We start from the raw sequence: 14,625 nt of genomic DNA on the forward strand, positions 1-14,625 counted from the left end.
TGTTTTCATAGGAAAATACTTTCATCCTTTGGCCTCGAAAATGACAGACAGTGATTTGAAGTATAGTGGGTATCATCAAATCAAAGATAACCAAGTCACAAAGAAAAAAACATAAGGACTGAAGAAGCAGAAACAAAAATGAATAGAAACATATTTATAAGGACTTTAGTACTAAATGACCAGGTACACACTATAAAACAACTGTGTTTAGTCTAGGTTGCAGCAGACCACTAAGGCAAGTACCAAAAAGACTCGCAGACATTCCTGTTAGCTGAGGAATAAATCCCTAATTTCTTAGAGGAGAATGGGCAGTACAGCACAACATTGATGACACTATTTAAGGAAATACGAAAGAAGTGTGAACTATTCATATCAATAGGAAACTATGAAGATTGACACAGATTTTTTAAAGAAAAACTTCTGAAAATGAAAAATCTAACAACTAAAAATAGAAACCCAAAGTATGAGTGTAACAGTAGGTTAAATATAGCTAAAGAAAGAATTAATAAACTGGCAGATATGGCAGAAGAAATGAGCCTATGCATGTAATAAAGAGACAAAAGGTAGAAAACACAGAAGAGCAGTTAAGTAATGATATACAGGGCAGATAAAGAAGGTCTGACATACATTTAATCTGAATCCCAAAAGAGGAGAGAAAAAAATAGGGCAGAAGCAATATTTGAAGAGATAGTGGATAAGAATTTTCAAGACCGCCCTAACTGGTTTGGCTCAATGGGTAGAGCATCAGCCTGGGGACTCAAGGGTCCCAGGTTCAATTCCGGTCAAGGGCATGTACCTTGGTTGCAGGCACATACCCAATAGGGAGTGTGCAGGAGGCAGCTGATCGATGTTTCTCTCTCATCGATGTTTCTAACTCTCTATCTCTCTCCCTTCCTCTCTGTAAGAAATCAATAAAATATATTTTAAAAAAAAGAATTTTCAAGACCAACGAATGTCATGAATACACAAATTTAAGAAGCTTTATAAATATCAATTCAGACAAAGAAAACACTTAGGCACATTATAAAACACCAGAGATAAAGATAAAATCTTAATAGTAGTCATAAGAGAAAGGCAGTATGTTTTCAAATGAATGAGAATTAGGCTAATTACTGATGGAACAATAATAAAGTAAGCTAGATGGCAAAAGAATATCTTCAATATGCTGACCAAAATTTATCAGTAATGAATAATTCTATATCCATTGAAAATACCCTTCAGTAATGAGAATAAAATAGAGATAGTTCTAGGCAACCAAAATGGAGTTGTCATTAATGGCCCTTCAGTAAAAGAAATTCTAAATTATGTATTTCAGGCAGAAACCAAATGATTCCAGATGGAAGGTGTGAAGTGCAGAAAGGAATCACAAGAGAGGTTATAAATAAGTGAGTAAATCCACATGAACATTGAATATGCAAAACTATAACAATAAACTCTTGCAGCTTAAATTTAAAACTATAAATTAATGGAATTAAAGAGTTCTAAGATCTTTGTATTATCCAATATGAAGGTTAAAATATTATCATTTGGCTTGATAACATAAGCACACTACTTGAATTATTTAGAATATATTTCTCACAATTCAGCACAGGAATAAAGAAACAAAGTATTTCAAGAAGAAAGGAGTTTACTAAATCATTGGGAACACTGAAGTGTCCAACTGCTGCAAAAATACATGCCTTCCCCAACACGGATATCAGACATGTCAACAAAAAGTCTTTCCTCCTTCCTGCTCTCAGAATTACACTTGAGTGTATTCATTGGCAGAACATAAATTGCACTTCAAAATCTGGCGTCAAGGAAACTGACAAATGTAGTTTCCAGCTCCTGGGGTGTCCAGACAGGCACAGAGAAGATGGAAATTAAAGATGATTACCACTACACATTATGCAGTGCCAAAATAATAATAATAAGAAGAAGAACAGGGTATAATATTCAAAGAAGTGGATTGTCTACTATGCTTTCTTCTAGAAACTTCATAGTTTTCAGTTTTACATCTAGGTATATATCTATTTTGAATTTTTTTTTTTTTGCATATGGATGTCCCCTTATTCCTAGACCATTTGTCCAAAAGACTATTCTTCCTCCATTGAACTGTCCTGGTACCTTTAGTTTTGTGTGTATGTGCAATGTGTAGATTATCCATTCTGTTCCATTCATCTGTTTATCTATCCTGATGCCACTATCACATTGCTTCATTACTGTATCTTTATATTGAGCTTTGAAACAGGTAGTATTAGCTCTCTGACGTTGCTTCTCTTTATAAAATTCATTTTGGCTATTAGCTACATTCTTTACATTTCTATGTTACTTTTAGAATCAGCTTGTCTATATCTAAAAAAAAAGCCTCTGGCATTTTAAATAGAAACAGTGTCAAATTTAATTGAGGATAATTGACATTTTAACAATACCTAGCCTTTCAACCTAAGAACAAGTTATGTCTTCCCCTTGAAATCTTCCTTAATTTCTTTAGGCAGGTTTTACATATATTTGTCAGTTTTATGCCTACATATTTTATATTTTGGTGCTATTATCTTGACAAATGTTTTAATTTCTAATTGTTCATTACTAGTATATAGAAATACAAGTGAATTTTATATATTGGTCTTGCAACCTGCAACCTTAATAAACTTATTTATTAATTTCAATACATATTCTGTAGATTGTATCCCACTTTCTATATATTGTAAGTGAATTATATGTGTATGTAAAGCAGTTCTAGTTCTTCCTTAACAATCTTAGGTTACCTGTATTTCTTTTTCATGTTTTATGGCACTGGCTAGAAACTCCCTTATATTGAATAGAAGTAGTGAGAGTTAGTATCCTTGTCTTGTCCTGATCTTAGGAGGGAAGGAATTCAGTCTTTCATGATTATGATGTTGACTGAAGTATGTTGTAGATGCACTTCATGTGATTGAGGAAGTTACCTTCTAATTACCAGTTTTCTGAAAGTTTTTTTTTTTTTTAATAAGAAATGGATTTTGGATTTTGTCAAGTGCCTCTTCTGGCATTTATTGAGATAATCATATGGTTTTTCTCTTTTAATTGGTTACTATAGCAAATTATATTGATTTATTTAAAAATGTTAAATCAACATGGCATTCATTAAATAAACCCTACTTGGCCAGAATATATTATTGTTTATTTGATTTTCTATAATGTAGTTTATAATTTTGGCATTTATGTTTATGAGGGATATTGTTCTATAGTTTTCTTTTCTTGTAATGATTTTCTCTGTATTTGTCATCATGGCACTGCTGGCTTTGTAGAATGAGTTGGAGATTATTTCTTTATTTTTTAATTTTCTGGAAGAGTTTAAATAGAATTAATCTTATGTCTTCCTATAGTATTTGGCAGAATACACAGATGAAGCCATTTGAGCCTGAAATTTTCCTTAATGGAAGGTTTTAATTTGAAAATTTGACATCTCTAACAGATATAGGGTTAGTCAAGCTATTTCTTATTAAATAAACTTGGTGGCTTATGAGTTTTAAACTAATTTTTCATTAAATTTATTAGCATAGAATTGCTCACAATACTCTCCTATTATTCTTTTTTTAAAAAATCCTCACCTGAGGATATTTTTCCATTGCTTTTTCTAGAGAAAGTGAATGAGAGATGGAAAGACAGAGAGAAACATCAATGTGAGAGAAATACATTGATTGATTGTCTCCTGCAGGAGCCCTGACCAGGGCCCAAGCTGGGGAGGAGCCTGTAACCAAGGTACATGCCATTGACCAGAATCGAACCTGGGACCCTTTGGTCCACAGGCTGATGCTCTATCCACTGAGCGAAACCGGCTAGGGCTCTTCTATTATTCTTTTAATATCTGTAGAATCTGTGATGATGTCGCCTTTACATATCTGATATTGGTAACTTGTGTCTTCTTTTTTTTCTCCCTTGAACAGCCTGTTTAGAAGTTTATCAATTTTATCATTATTAAATAATATTTATTGATTTATTACTACATATAAAATATATACATTTTAAAAGATGCTGGTTTCATTGATTTTTAAAATGTTTGTATTTCATTGATTTTCCACTATGATCTTCTCATCATTATTTATTTTATTCTGTTTACTTTGGGTTTCATTAGATTTTTTTTCCAGTTTTTTTTTAACCTGGGAACTCTTTAGGTGTGCAATTCTTCAATGCGTCATCTGTAGTGTGTATTGTGTGTTCACCGCCCCAAGTCAAGTATCCTTTCATCACCATTATCCCCAGTTTACCTTCTTCTACCTCCCCCCACCTTCCCTTCCCTCTGGCAACCACCACACTGTTGTATGTGTCCATGAGTCTTTCTTTCTTTTTTTCTTTGCTTAATCCCTTTACCCTTCTCACCCAGCCCCCAACCCCCTCCTCTCTGGCAACTGCCAGTCTGTTCTCTGTATCCATGAGTCTGTCTCCACTTTGTTAGTTTATCTTGTTCATTAGATTCCACTTATACGTGAAATAATATGATACTTGTGTTTCTCTGACTGGCTTATTTCATTTAGTATAATGTTCCCCAGGTCCATCCATGCTGTCACAAAAGTAAGATTTGCTTCTTTCTTACAGCTGAGTTATATTCCACGCTGTAAATGTACCACAGCCTTTTTATCTACTCATCTACTGATGGACACTTGGGCTGTTTCTAAACCTTGGCTATTGTAAATAACACTTAAAGGCATATATTCTTTCAAATTAGTGTTTCAGGTTTTTTGGATATATTCCCAGAAGTGGGATTGCTAGGTCATAATGCATTTTTAATTTTGGGGGGTAACTCCATATTGCTTTCCACAATGGGTGCATCAATCTGCATTCCCATCAACAGTGCATGAGGGTTCTCTTTTCTCCACATCCTTGCCATTAAAATGTCCATACTACCCAAAGCAATCTATAGATTCAACACAATTCCTATCAAGATGGCAATGGTGTATTTCACAGAACTAGAACAAATATTCCAAAAGTATATATGGAACCACAAAAGATCCCAAATAGCCACAACATTCTTGAGAAACAGGAACAAAGTTGGAAGAATTATACCACCTGATATCAAACTATACTATAAGGCCATAGCAATCAAAACAGCATGATACTGCCATAACAACAGACATATAGATCAATAGAATAGAATAGCGAGCCTAGAAATACTAGTAAACCTCTGTCTTTATACTCAATATTTGACAAAGGAGACAAAAACACACAGTTGGGTAAAAATAGTTTATTCAATAAATAGTGTTGGGAAAATTGGACAGATACATGCAAAAAAAATGAAACCAGACCACTTTCTTACACAATAGACAAGAAACTCAAAATGAATTAAAGACTTCAATGTTACATTTGAAATCATAAAAATTCTGGAAGAAAACATAGGCAGCAAAATCTCAGACATTTCTTATAGCAATATTTTTTTCTGATATATCTTCTCGGGCAAGGGAAACAAAAGAAAAAATAAACAAATGGGACAACATCAAACTAAAATGTTTTTGCACAGCAAAGGAAACCATCAGCAAAATGAAAAGACAACCCACTGAATGGGAGAACATATTCACCAATACATCTGATAAGGACTCATATCCAAAATGTAAAAGGAACTTATAAAACTTATAAAAACACCAAGACAACCAGAAACAATTCAATTAAGAAGTGGGCAAAAGACCTGAATAGACACTTTTCCAAAGTGGACACACAGATGGCTAAAAGACACATGAAAAGATGCTCAACATCACTAATCATCAGAGCAATGCAAATTAAAACCACAATGAACTTTCACCTCATACCTGTCAGAATGGTGATCATCAATCAATCCACAAACAAGTGTTTTTCCATTTCTTAAGACAGAAGTTGACAATATGGATTTGAGATCTTTCTTTTTTTTCTAAAATGGGCATCTAGTGGTATAAATTTGTCTCTAGCTACTGCTTCAGCACTATCCCACAGATTTTGATATGTTGTGTTATTATTTTCTGTCAATTTGAAATGTTTTTTATTTTCTCTTAATTTCCCCTTTGATTTTTTATTTAGAATTGTGTTATTTAGTTGCCTAATTTTCAGATGTTTTCCTGGTTTTGATTTCTATGAACTTCTATTTTTGGCCATAGAACATAATTTACACAACTTGAATCCTTTTCAGTGTATTTAGATTCATTGTATGGGTCTGATATGGTCTGCCTTGATAAATATTACACGTACATTTGGAGAAAATGTGTATTTTACTGTTGATGGATGAAATGAACTGTTCTGTAACTGATAAAAGATCAGTTAGGTAGGTGGTTGAACAGTGTTGTGCAGGTTTTCTGTGTCATCGCTGGTTTTCTGCTGCTCATTTTGTCAAATATTAAGAGAGCAAAATCTCCAAAGGAAATCTCCAAGGATACCTATGGATTTGCCTATTTCTTGTCTTAGTTCTATCCCTCTTTGCTTCATGTATTTTGAAGCTCTATTATTAGGTGCATAAATATTTAGGATTGTTATATCTTACTAGAGGCCCAGTTCACGAAAATTTGTGCACTGCGGCGGGGGGCGGGGGGGGGGGGGAGGAGGGGAGGGGGCGGTCCTGCACCCTCTCACAGTCGGGGATCCCTCAGGGCATGTCCTACTGACAGAAGGATGGCCACTGACTGTGGATGTCCACAGTCTGCCCTCCCTCTGCGGTAGGCAAACGGGCTGATCAGGGGAAGGCGCCACCCCCATCACCCCGCTGCTGCTGCCACTGCTGGCCACGGCAGCTGCAAGGCCTGAGGCCTGGGCCTCGCAGCCGCTGGGGCTTTGTCCTGATGGACATCTGGATGGACATCAGGAAGATGTCCGCCCTAATTAGCACATTACCCTTTTATTAGTATAGATTATATTATGGAGGTCTTTATACATGATAATATTCTTTGCTGTGAAATCTACTTTTTCTGATACTAATATAAGCACTCCAGCTTTCTTTTAACTAGTGTTAGCATAGTATGTCTTTTTTTCATTCTTTTAGTTTTTATAAAATTTACTATGCAACCATGCTAAAACCACCAACAGTTCATGACAACATTTAGCAAAGTAGGAATAAATGGAAACCTCTTTATGTTAATAAAATATATCTCCCCAAACCTATAACAAACATCATATTTGATGAAGCTTTCCTTTTGAGAGTATGAACAAGATAAGGAAGTCCATTACTCTCACTTTTATCAATTTAACATTGTACTAGAGGTTCTGACTAACACAGAAAGAATCTTTCCTCCCTCAACCCAAAAAAATGATTAAAAAGAAAAAAATGCCATCACTTCCAAATGATATAACTGTGCACATAGAATAGCCAAAAATTTTGTATAGATAAATTTTTAAAATTAGCCCTGGTTAGGTGACTCTGTTGGAGCGTTGTCCAGGAAACCAAAAGTTTCAGGTTCAATTCCCTGCACAGCACTATGTTGTGAGTTCTCTCTCTGGTCTGGGAGCTTATGGAAGGCAACCAATCGATGTTTCTCTCTCACATTGATCTCTCTCTCTCTCTCTCTCTCTCTTTTTGAAAAAAAATAAAAACATATCCTTGGGTTAGGTTTAAAAATGTTTGAAAATATTATTATATATTTATTAAAACTCTCCTATTAATATTTAAACATTAAAAACATTTGTAAGAATATTTGCAATACCATATATCAAGATTTACTATGAGGATATAATTAAGTTGGTATTGTATTGGTCCAAGGATAATAAAATAAAGGAATGACAGAATAGCAAGTCAAACAATAGACACTCTTGATATAGTAAGAGGTAAGGCCTGCGGAGAATTAGATAAAGACAGACTTTTGAAAAATGGTTCCAAGACAACTGTGTATCCATATGGAAGAAACAGAAGTTCAATAGCTATCTCACATCATACACTAAAATCAATTTCAGATGAATTAATGATCTGATTGTAGTAAAAATTATATTGCTTTCTGAAATTTTAGTTCTAGAACAAGAGACTCTAGATTGACTTTTCCTGCTCCTCCTCTCCAAATATAACCAAATACTCATAACTTATTAAACAGAATAATAAAAGAACTCTGGAAGCTGAAAATGAAAAGGCAGATGGGCTAGAGGCCTCAGGACTTGAGGAATGACAATGTGGTGAGCTCCCTGGGTTTCCTCTTTATCTCCAACATCGCCTTTAACTGGGCACTGGAGAGGCCTACAACCCAGAACCACCATTGACGGGGTGGGGGGGTGGGGATGGGGTAGGGGGGTTAGAGAGAGAGAGAGAGAGAGAGAGAGAGAGAGAAGGAAAGCCTTCTTTCTTTGGACAAAGGACCAGAGAGGGAAGTCCAACAGAGACCTAGTGCGGACCCTCATCCCTGCTCCATAACTGGGAACTCAGCAGGGACAGCAGTGAAGACACAGCCTCCTTCAACCTGCTCCACAACCAGGACCTTGTGGTGTCTGATCTGCTGGCTGCAGCAGCAGCAGCCGCAGCAACAGCAGCAGGAATCCCCAGGCCATTCAGCCCCTGTTCATGGGCCACGGTCATTCCAAAAGTCTGATCCATGGGTTGCAGTGAAGTTCTAGGCTACCCAAGCCCCAGTGCACAAATTATATTTATATAACAAATAGTTAACATATCATTGGAGTCTCAGAAGAAACGATGGTTGACACTTTCCCATCCAGCAAAGGTGGCAAGCAATGATATCCTGTTTCACCCTGCCTTCCACCTAGTGGTTTCGGGAGACCCAGGCCAAGGGTTTGTCTCCTGTCCTTCATTGAAGGTCTCTCAGCAACAGCAAATGGCCCAAGGAAGTGCCTTCTGCAACTGCAGGCAGTGTTAGCAGCTGCTGAAAGAACAAGGCAGGGCACAATAGCATTGCAAGGACTCAGAAAACGGAACGTTTGTTAGAACTAAAGCCAAACATGCAGGACAACACCTATATGCTAAACTTAAAAAGAGTAACTTCCTGCTAAAATAGATTTAGATAGATTCAAGAGTTCCTTAACATAATTACCAAAATTACCATGATTACAAAATAATCTTCCATACTAAGAACCAGGAAAACAACAACTTGAAAGAGAAACGACAATTCATAGGTTCTAATTCTAAAATGCTGGAATTATCTGAAAAGCAACTCTCATAAAAATATTCCAATAATCAATTACAAATTCTCTTGAACAATGAAAAAGATAGTAAATCTTAGCAAATAAATAGAAGTTATAAAAAAAAGAACCAAACAAATTATAGGACTAAAAAATATAATAACTTACATTTTAAAACTTGCTGGATGGAATCAACAAGTAGAGATGTAGAGATGACAGCACAGAATCCATAAACTTGAAGACAAATCAATAAAATTTACTTAACCTGAACAATAAAGAGAAAATAGGCTGAAAAAAAAGGGAGAACATTCTCAGGGATTTATATAACAAATAGCTAACATATCATTGGAGTCCCAGAAGAAACGATGGTTGACACTTTCCAAATTGATGAAAGACAGAAGCCTACTGATCCACAAAGCTGAGTGAATCCAAAATAGGATAAACAAGCAAAATGCACACCAAGGAACCTCATAATTAAACTTCTGAATGTAATAGCAAAGAAAAAAATCTTATAAACAGTCAGAGAGAAATGATACATTATAAAAAATACCACCCATTGGAATGAGAGGGGATTCCACATCTGCAAACACAAGGCCAGATGGAAATGGCATGACATGTTTCGGTTCTGGAAGAAAAGAGGTGGCGACTCTGAATCTCATGAAACAGACAGCAGGATCGCGGGAGGTCATCGTAGGGGTGAACTGGACCTTGACCTGACCCATATATCCTATGTGCAAATCACACTCAAATGGATCATGGACCAAATTCTAGGAAACAAAAGGCAAAAGAAGAAATCTCTGCGTTCCCAGGGTAGGCAAAGAACTTTTAAATTTGGCACCAAATAGCACAGTCTATAAAATAAATAAAACATAAAGTGCACCTCATCAAAATTAAAACCTTTGCTCTGCAAAAGATCCTATTAAGTATACAAAAGACAAGTACTGGCTGGAAGAAAGTATTTGCAGGCCACATGTCTAACAAAGCAGTTGTTTCTAAAATGCATAAACTATCAAAACTCAAGATTAAAAAACTCAAATAATCAACTTAGAAAATGTGCAGAAGAGACGCACATACATTTCATCAAAGAGTGATATACACAAGCACATGATGGTCAACATCATTATCCATCAGAGAAATGCAAATTAAAACTGCCAGGAAGCAGCATTACACCCCTACTCGAGTGGCCAAATTAAAAAAAGAAAAATAGCAACAACGCCAAATACTGGCAAGGATGTAAAGTAACTGGTCCATATACACATATATTGCTAGTGGGAATGTGAAATGGTAGAGCCAAACTGGGAAATAATTTGGCATTTTCCTTATAACTAAAAATGGACTTACCATAGGACCCAAAATCACACACTTAGGCATTTATTCCAAAGAACTGGAGACTCTTTTTCACACAGAAGCTTGTACAAGAATATTGAGAGCAGTTTTATTTGTAATAAGCCCAAAATATAAACGGCCCCATGTCCTTCACTAGGTGGGAGATTAAAGAGGCTGTGGTACACTTACATCATGAGTTATTATGAGCCATGAAGAGGAATGAACTTGGTACTGCAACTTGGATGAACCTCCAGGAAATCATGCTGAGCGAAAAAAGCCATTGTCAAAAGGATAGATGCCGCAAGAGTCTATTTGTATAGCATTTATGAAATAGCATAATTATAGAGATGGAGAAAAGATTAGTGGTTGCCCAGAGATAAGGGCTGAGGGAGAGGAGGTAGCTATAAAGGGGTAGCATGAGGGAGTCTTGTGCTGACGATACAGCCAAGTATTCTGATTGTGATAAAATTGCATAGAGTGTTACAAATACACTCCCACATACATATAAGTGCATATATATATGTATTTGTGTGTGTGTGCATGCATAGTTGATGAAATCTGAATATGCTGTATAGATTATAGCATATCAATTTCCTGTTTGTGATATTTTATTCTAGTTATGCAAGATATTAACATCAGGGGAGACTGGGGGAAGTATGTATGGGCTTCCTCATACATTTTTTAGCACCTTCTTGTGTCTCTATAATTATTTTAAAATAAAACACAAATTTTAAATGCTATTGCTTTTAGATGATAAAATAGAATATCCTCATGACATCAAGGTAGGGAACATTTTCTTAAATTAGGTTCAAAAAATACTAGATGTAAAGGACATTTCCTCAGTTTTCAATTTTACTCAAACACCTTGTGCCACTTATTATTTATCTTGAAATCTCATTTGGAAATTATTTTCTAGCTTGGCTTCCATGGGACATAAACTTATCTAAAATTTCCTTTTATCTCTCAGACTTCTTTATTCACTTGTTAAACAAATACCGAGTGGCTATTATGTGGAGGAACTCTTTTAGGTGCGGGATACAGCATGAACAAGACAGATTTCCAAGTAGATAAGCTCCCTATCTTGACAGGGCTTATAGTTTAGCACCAGTTGGTGGGTGAGAAGACAAAAAAATGTATAAGTAAATAAGTAAAGTATGTCAGTTGGTGATAGCACTGTGGAAAAAATAAATTTAGAAAAGGGGATGCAAGGATGTTGGGAGAGATAAAGTGTGCAGGTGCAGCTGGCAGGCTTAGCAGGGCCCTCCTGGAGGAGTCTTTTGAGCAAAGACTCGAAGGAGGTGAAGAATGTGCTAGGAGGCTATCTCGGGGGACAGGGCTCAGAAAGGAAGGATGAGCAAGAGAAAGACTCCCAGGAGGGTGTATGCTTTGCCGGCTCAAGGACAGGTAAGGGAGCCAATGTGTCTTGGGCAGAGTGAAGGAAAGAGCAACAGGAGATGACGTGAGGTGGTAATGAGACCAGATTCCCATGATAGAGCCTTGTGGGCGTTGTAAGGACCTTTCTTTTATCAGCATTACTGGCTCAGAGAGTGGCCCTGATCAACAGTATCTTGATTCCTGGGGAGCGTGTTTGAAATGCAAATTTCCAGGCCCTGCCCCAAAGCTGCTGAGCTAGAGACTTTAGAAGTGGGGCCAGCAATCTGCTTTATAAGCTCTCTAGGTGCGTCTGATGTTCTGCTCTAAACGACATCGAGACCATCTGCGTGCTCTGAGCGAGGAGTGACACAACCTGATTTACCTTCTGGCTTCTGTGTCGAAAATTCTTTGTGGAGGAGCAAGGGTGACCGCAGGGGGACCAGCCAGAAGACAGTGCCATAGATGACGTGGCCTGCAGTCCTCGCGGCGGAGATGGAAAGGGGTACAATCGCCGCCGAGGGCTCCTCTCTCCATGGGAATGATGTCCTTTAGAGCTTGAAGACACGGTTGCACATGGAACTTCCACAGAGAAGACGCTCAGATTCACATACTCACGCTTTGCAGAGTGCTATTGCCTCTAGTCAACTCCAGGATATTTTGTAAGGAAATATGACCATGGTTTCACGTAGAGAAACTAGTCGGCATACTTCAGTATCTGCAGAATATACAGTTACTAATATATTCCCAGGAAGTTTAACATTTCCACGGACAGGTCTCCGTTGTCCCATCAATTCCCATAGGACCCACCAATTCCCCTACTCTAGGAAGCAGACTGCTGTGACTCCAAAGCTCATTTTAATAAAATATCTTACGGGTATTATCCCAAGAACTGAAACCCAGGCGAGGATGACAAATCTGTCATTTTGCAACAGTGAGACATGCTTTCCCAGGGGTGGCTGGGCTGGTTTTCATGGAACCACTACAGCCAATGCACTCGCAAGCCTCTGGTGGCTCAGTTATAAATGCTGGCCTTGATAGGTGACAAGAATGAAATGAATGTTTATAAGAATTATATGCATCTCTGAATATTTATTTATTTGATCTTTTGAAATTAATCTTAGAGTTTCTACAACATGTAAGGCTAAACACATGTCACTTATTTTGAACTTGATACAGTGCATGGAAATGTTTATAAGAATTAGAGGCACTTCAGAGTCTGTCACCGGGACAGACTATTGACACAATCTGCTCTGCCTTCTGAAATCTTCATGTAGTCATGCACAACTATATGCTGCTCTTTTAAGAGTTCAATCGCTGAAATTGTTGTTGTGTCTGAGAAGAATGAGATTGTTAATTGTGTTTACAATAAAATATAGGAATAAATGAACCAAGTACATTAATATTTTATTAAAACTGTTAGGATTTGCTAGAACAGCATTCATTATACTGGGTACAAGCAGTAGATTTTATCTCTCATGCCAAGTCCTATTGACTGTTAATGACTGTGTGGAGCTCTGTGAAAAGAATGTTAAGACTCAGTCTGGTTGCAGCAAGAAAGGGGGTCATATTTGGTACAAAGTGTCTGCCCCGGTGTGGGTGATGGGTGGGGCTGAGGGGCTGTGGAGCCACATACTGTCTAAACTTCCACGGAAGCAGAGAGAACCAGCTCTGGTAAGATAATTTCAAAAATTCCCAAGCACGTGTCTCTCTTGGCTCTCATGCTGAGCGTGCTCATCTTGCTCTGCTTTGCATTGTTCTCATGACCCACCGCTCACCCAGATGCCGTGCTATCATGTATAAAATCCTTAATCTGGCTTTTAGGATCCTTATGATCTGACTTTACGCCTCCTTTGTGTATTATATTCCATAAGTCTTCTATGCAAACCCTTCATTTCAGTTAGTCTGGCTTCCTTGTTGTCTCACACAAAAACACTGAAAATTTTGTCTCTGAGCATTTGTTTACAATGACCGTATCAGCCCGGAAGGGCAGGCCTGTTCAATTTTATCCATCTACGATGTGGTAGCAGGCCTTTATAGGCTATGGAACTTTTTGTGATTGCCCTGACTCCTCTCTCCTGACACTCCAATTCTTAGTTTTCAGAAATCTGAGGTTAGCTGCGGAAGAAAGAAACCATGCTAATCCTCTTAAAGAAGGATCGATGAAATACAAGGATTGGGTGCTGTTGGAAAGTCTTGAGGAGCACACTCCAGGCTGAGCTTCCAGAAAGGCTCACTAAACATCACAGGAATCATCTACCTGGGAAGCTGCTCCCTCAACCCAACCAAAAAGGTGAGGAATCAGGGAAAAAACACTAGAACATTTGGTTTTAGGGACATAATATTTTAGGTAAAGTTCAGGAATCAGGGTTTTACCATCACCACAACTTTTATCTTAAAAGCCATATTAATCCTGCTAGATCTAGACCAAGAGCACACCGAGGGGGGAGGGTGTGGCTCAGTGGATTAACGTTGACCCATGAACCAAGAGGTCAGTGGTTTGATTCCTGGTCAGGGCACATCCCGGGGTTATAGGCTCACTCCCCAATGGGGGGAGGGGGAAGGAGTGCAGGAGGCAGCTGATCAATGATGTTTCTCTCTCATCCATGTTTCTTTCTTCTATCCCTCTTCCTTCCTCTCTAAAATCAGTAAAAGCATTAAAAAAAAAAAAAAAAAAAAGAGCCCACTGTCGGGGGAAAGGATGTGCTGTGCCCAACATCTCCAAGACTCTAGGGACTGGATTCTGGATCGTGCTGCACAAAAAGCACATCTCCTGGTCATGGTTGCCAGCAAAAACAGACACCCGGAAGCAGGCCCCGCCTCTGCTCTCTAGGCCGTGCCTGAGTAGACATGACTGCCTGAACCTCAGTCTCACAATCCAGGTGGCAGAGCCTGGGA

Source organism: Myotis yumanensis, unplaced genomic scaffold (assembly GCF_028538775.1).
Source record: "Myotis yumanensis isolate MYYU_CA2020_CCGP unplaced genomic scaffold, mMyoYum1.0.hap1 SCAF_10, whole genome shotgun sequence".
NCBI classification, from domain to species: domain Eukaryota; kingdom Metazoa; phylum Chordata; class Mammalia; order Chiroptera; family Vespertilionidae; genus Myotis; species Myotis yumanensis.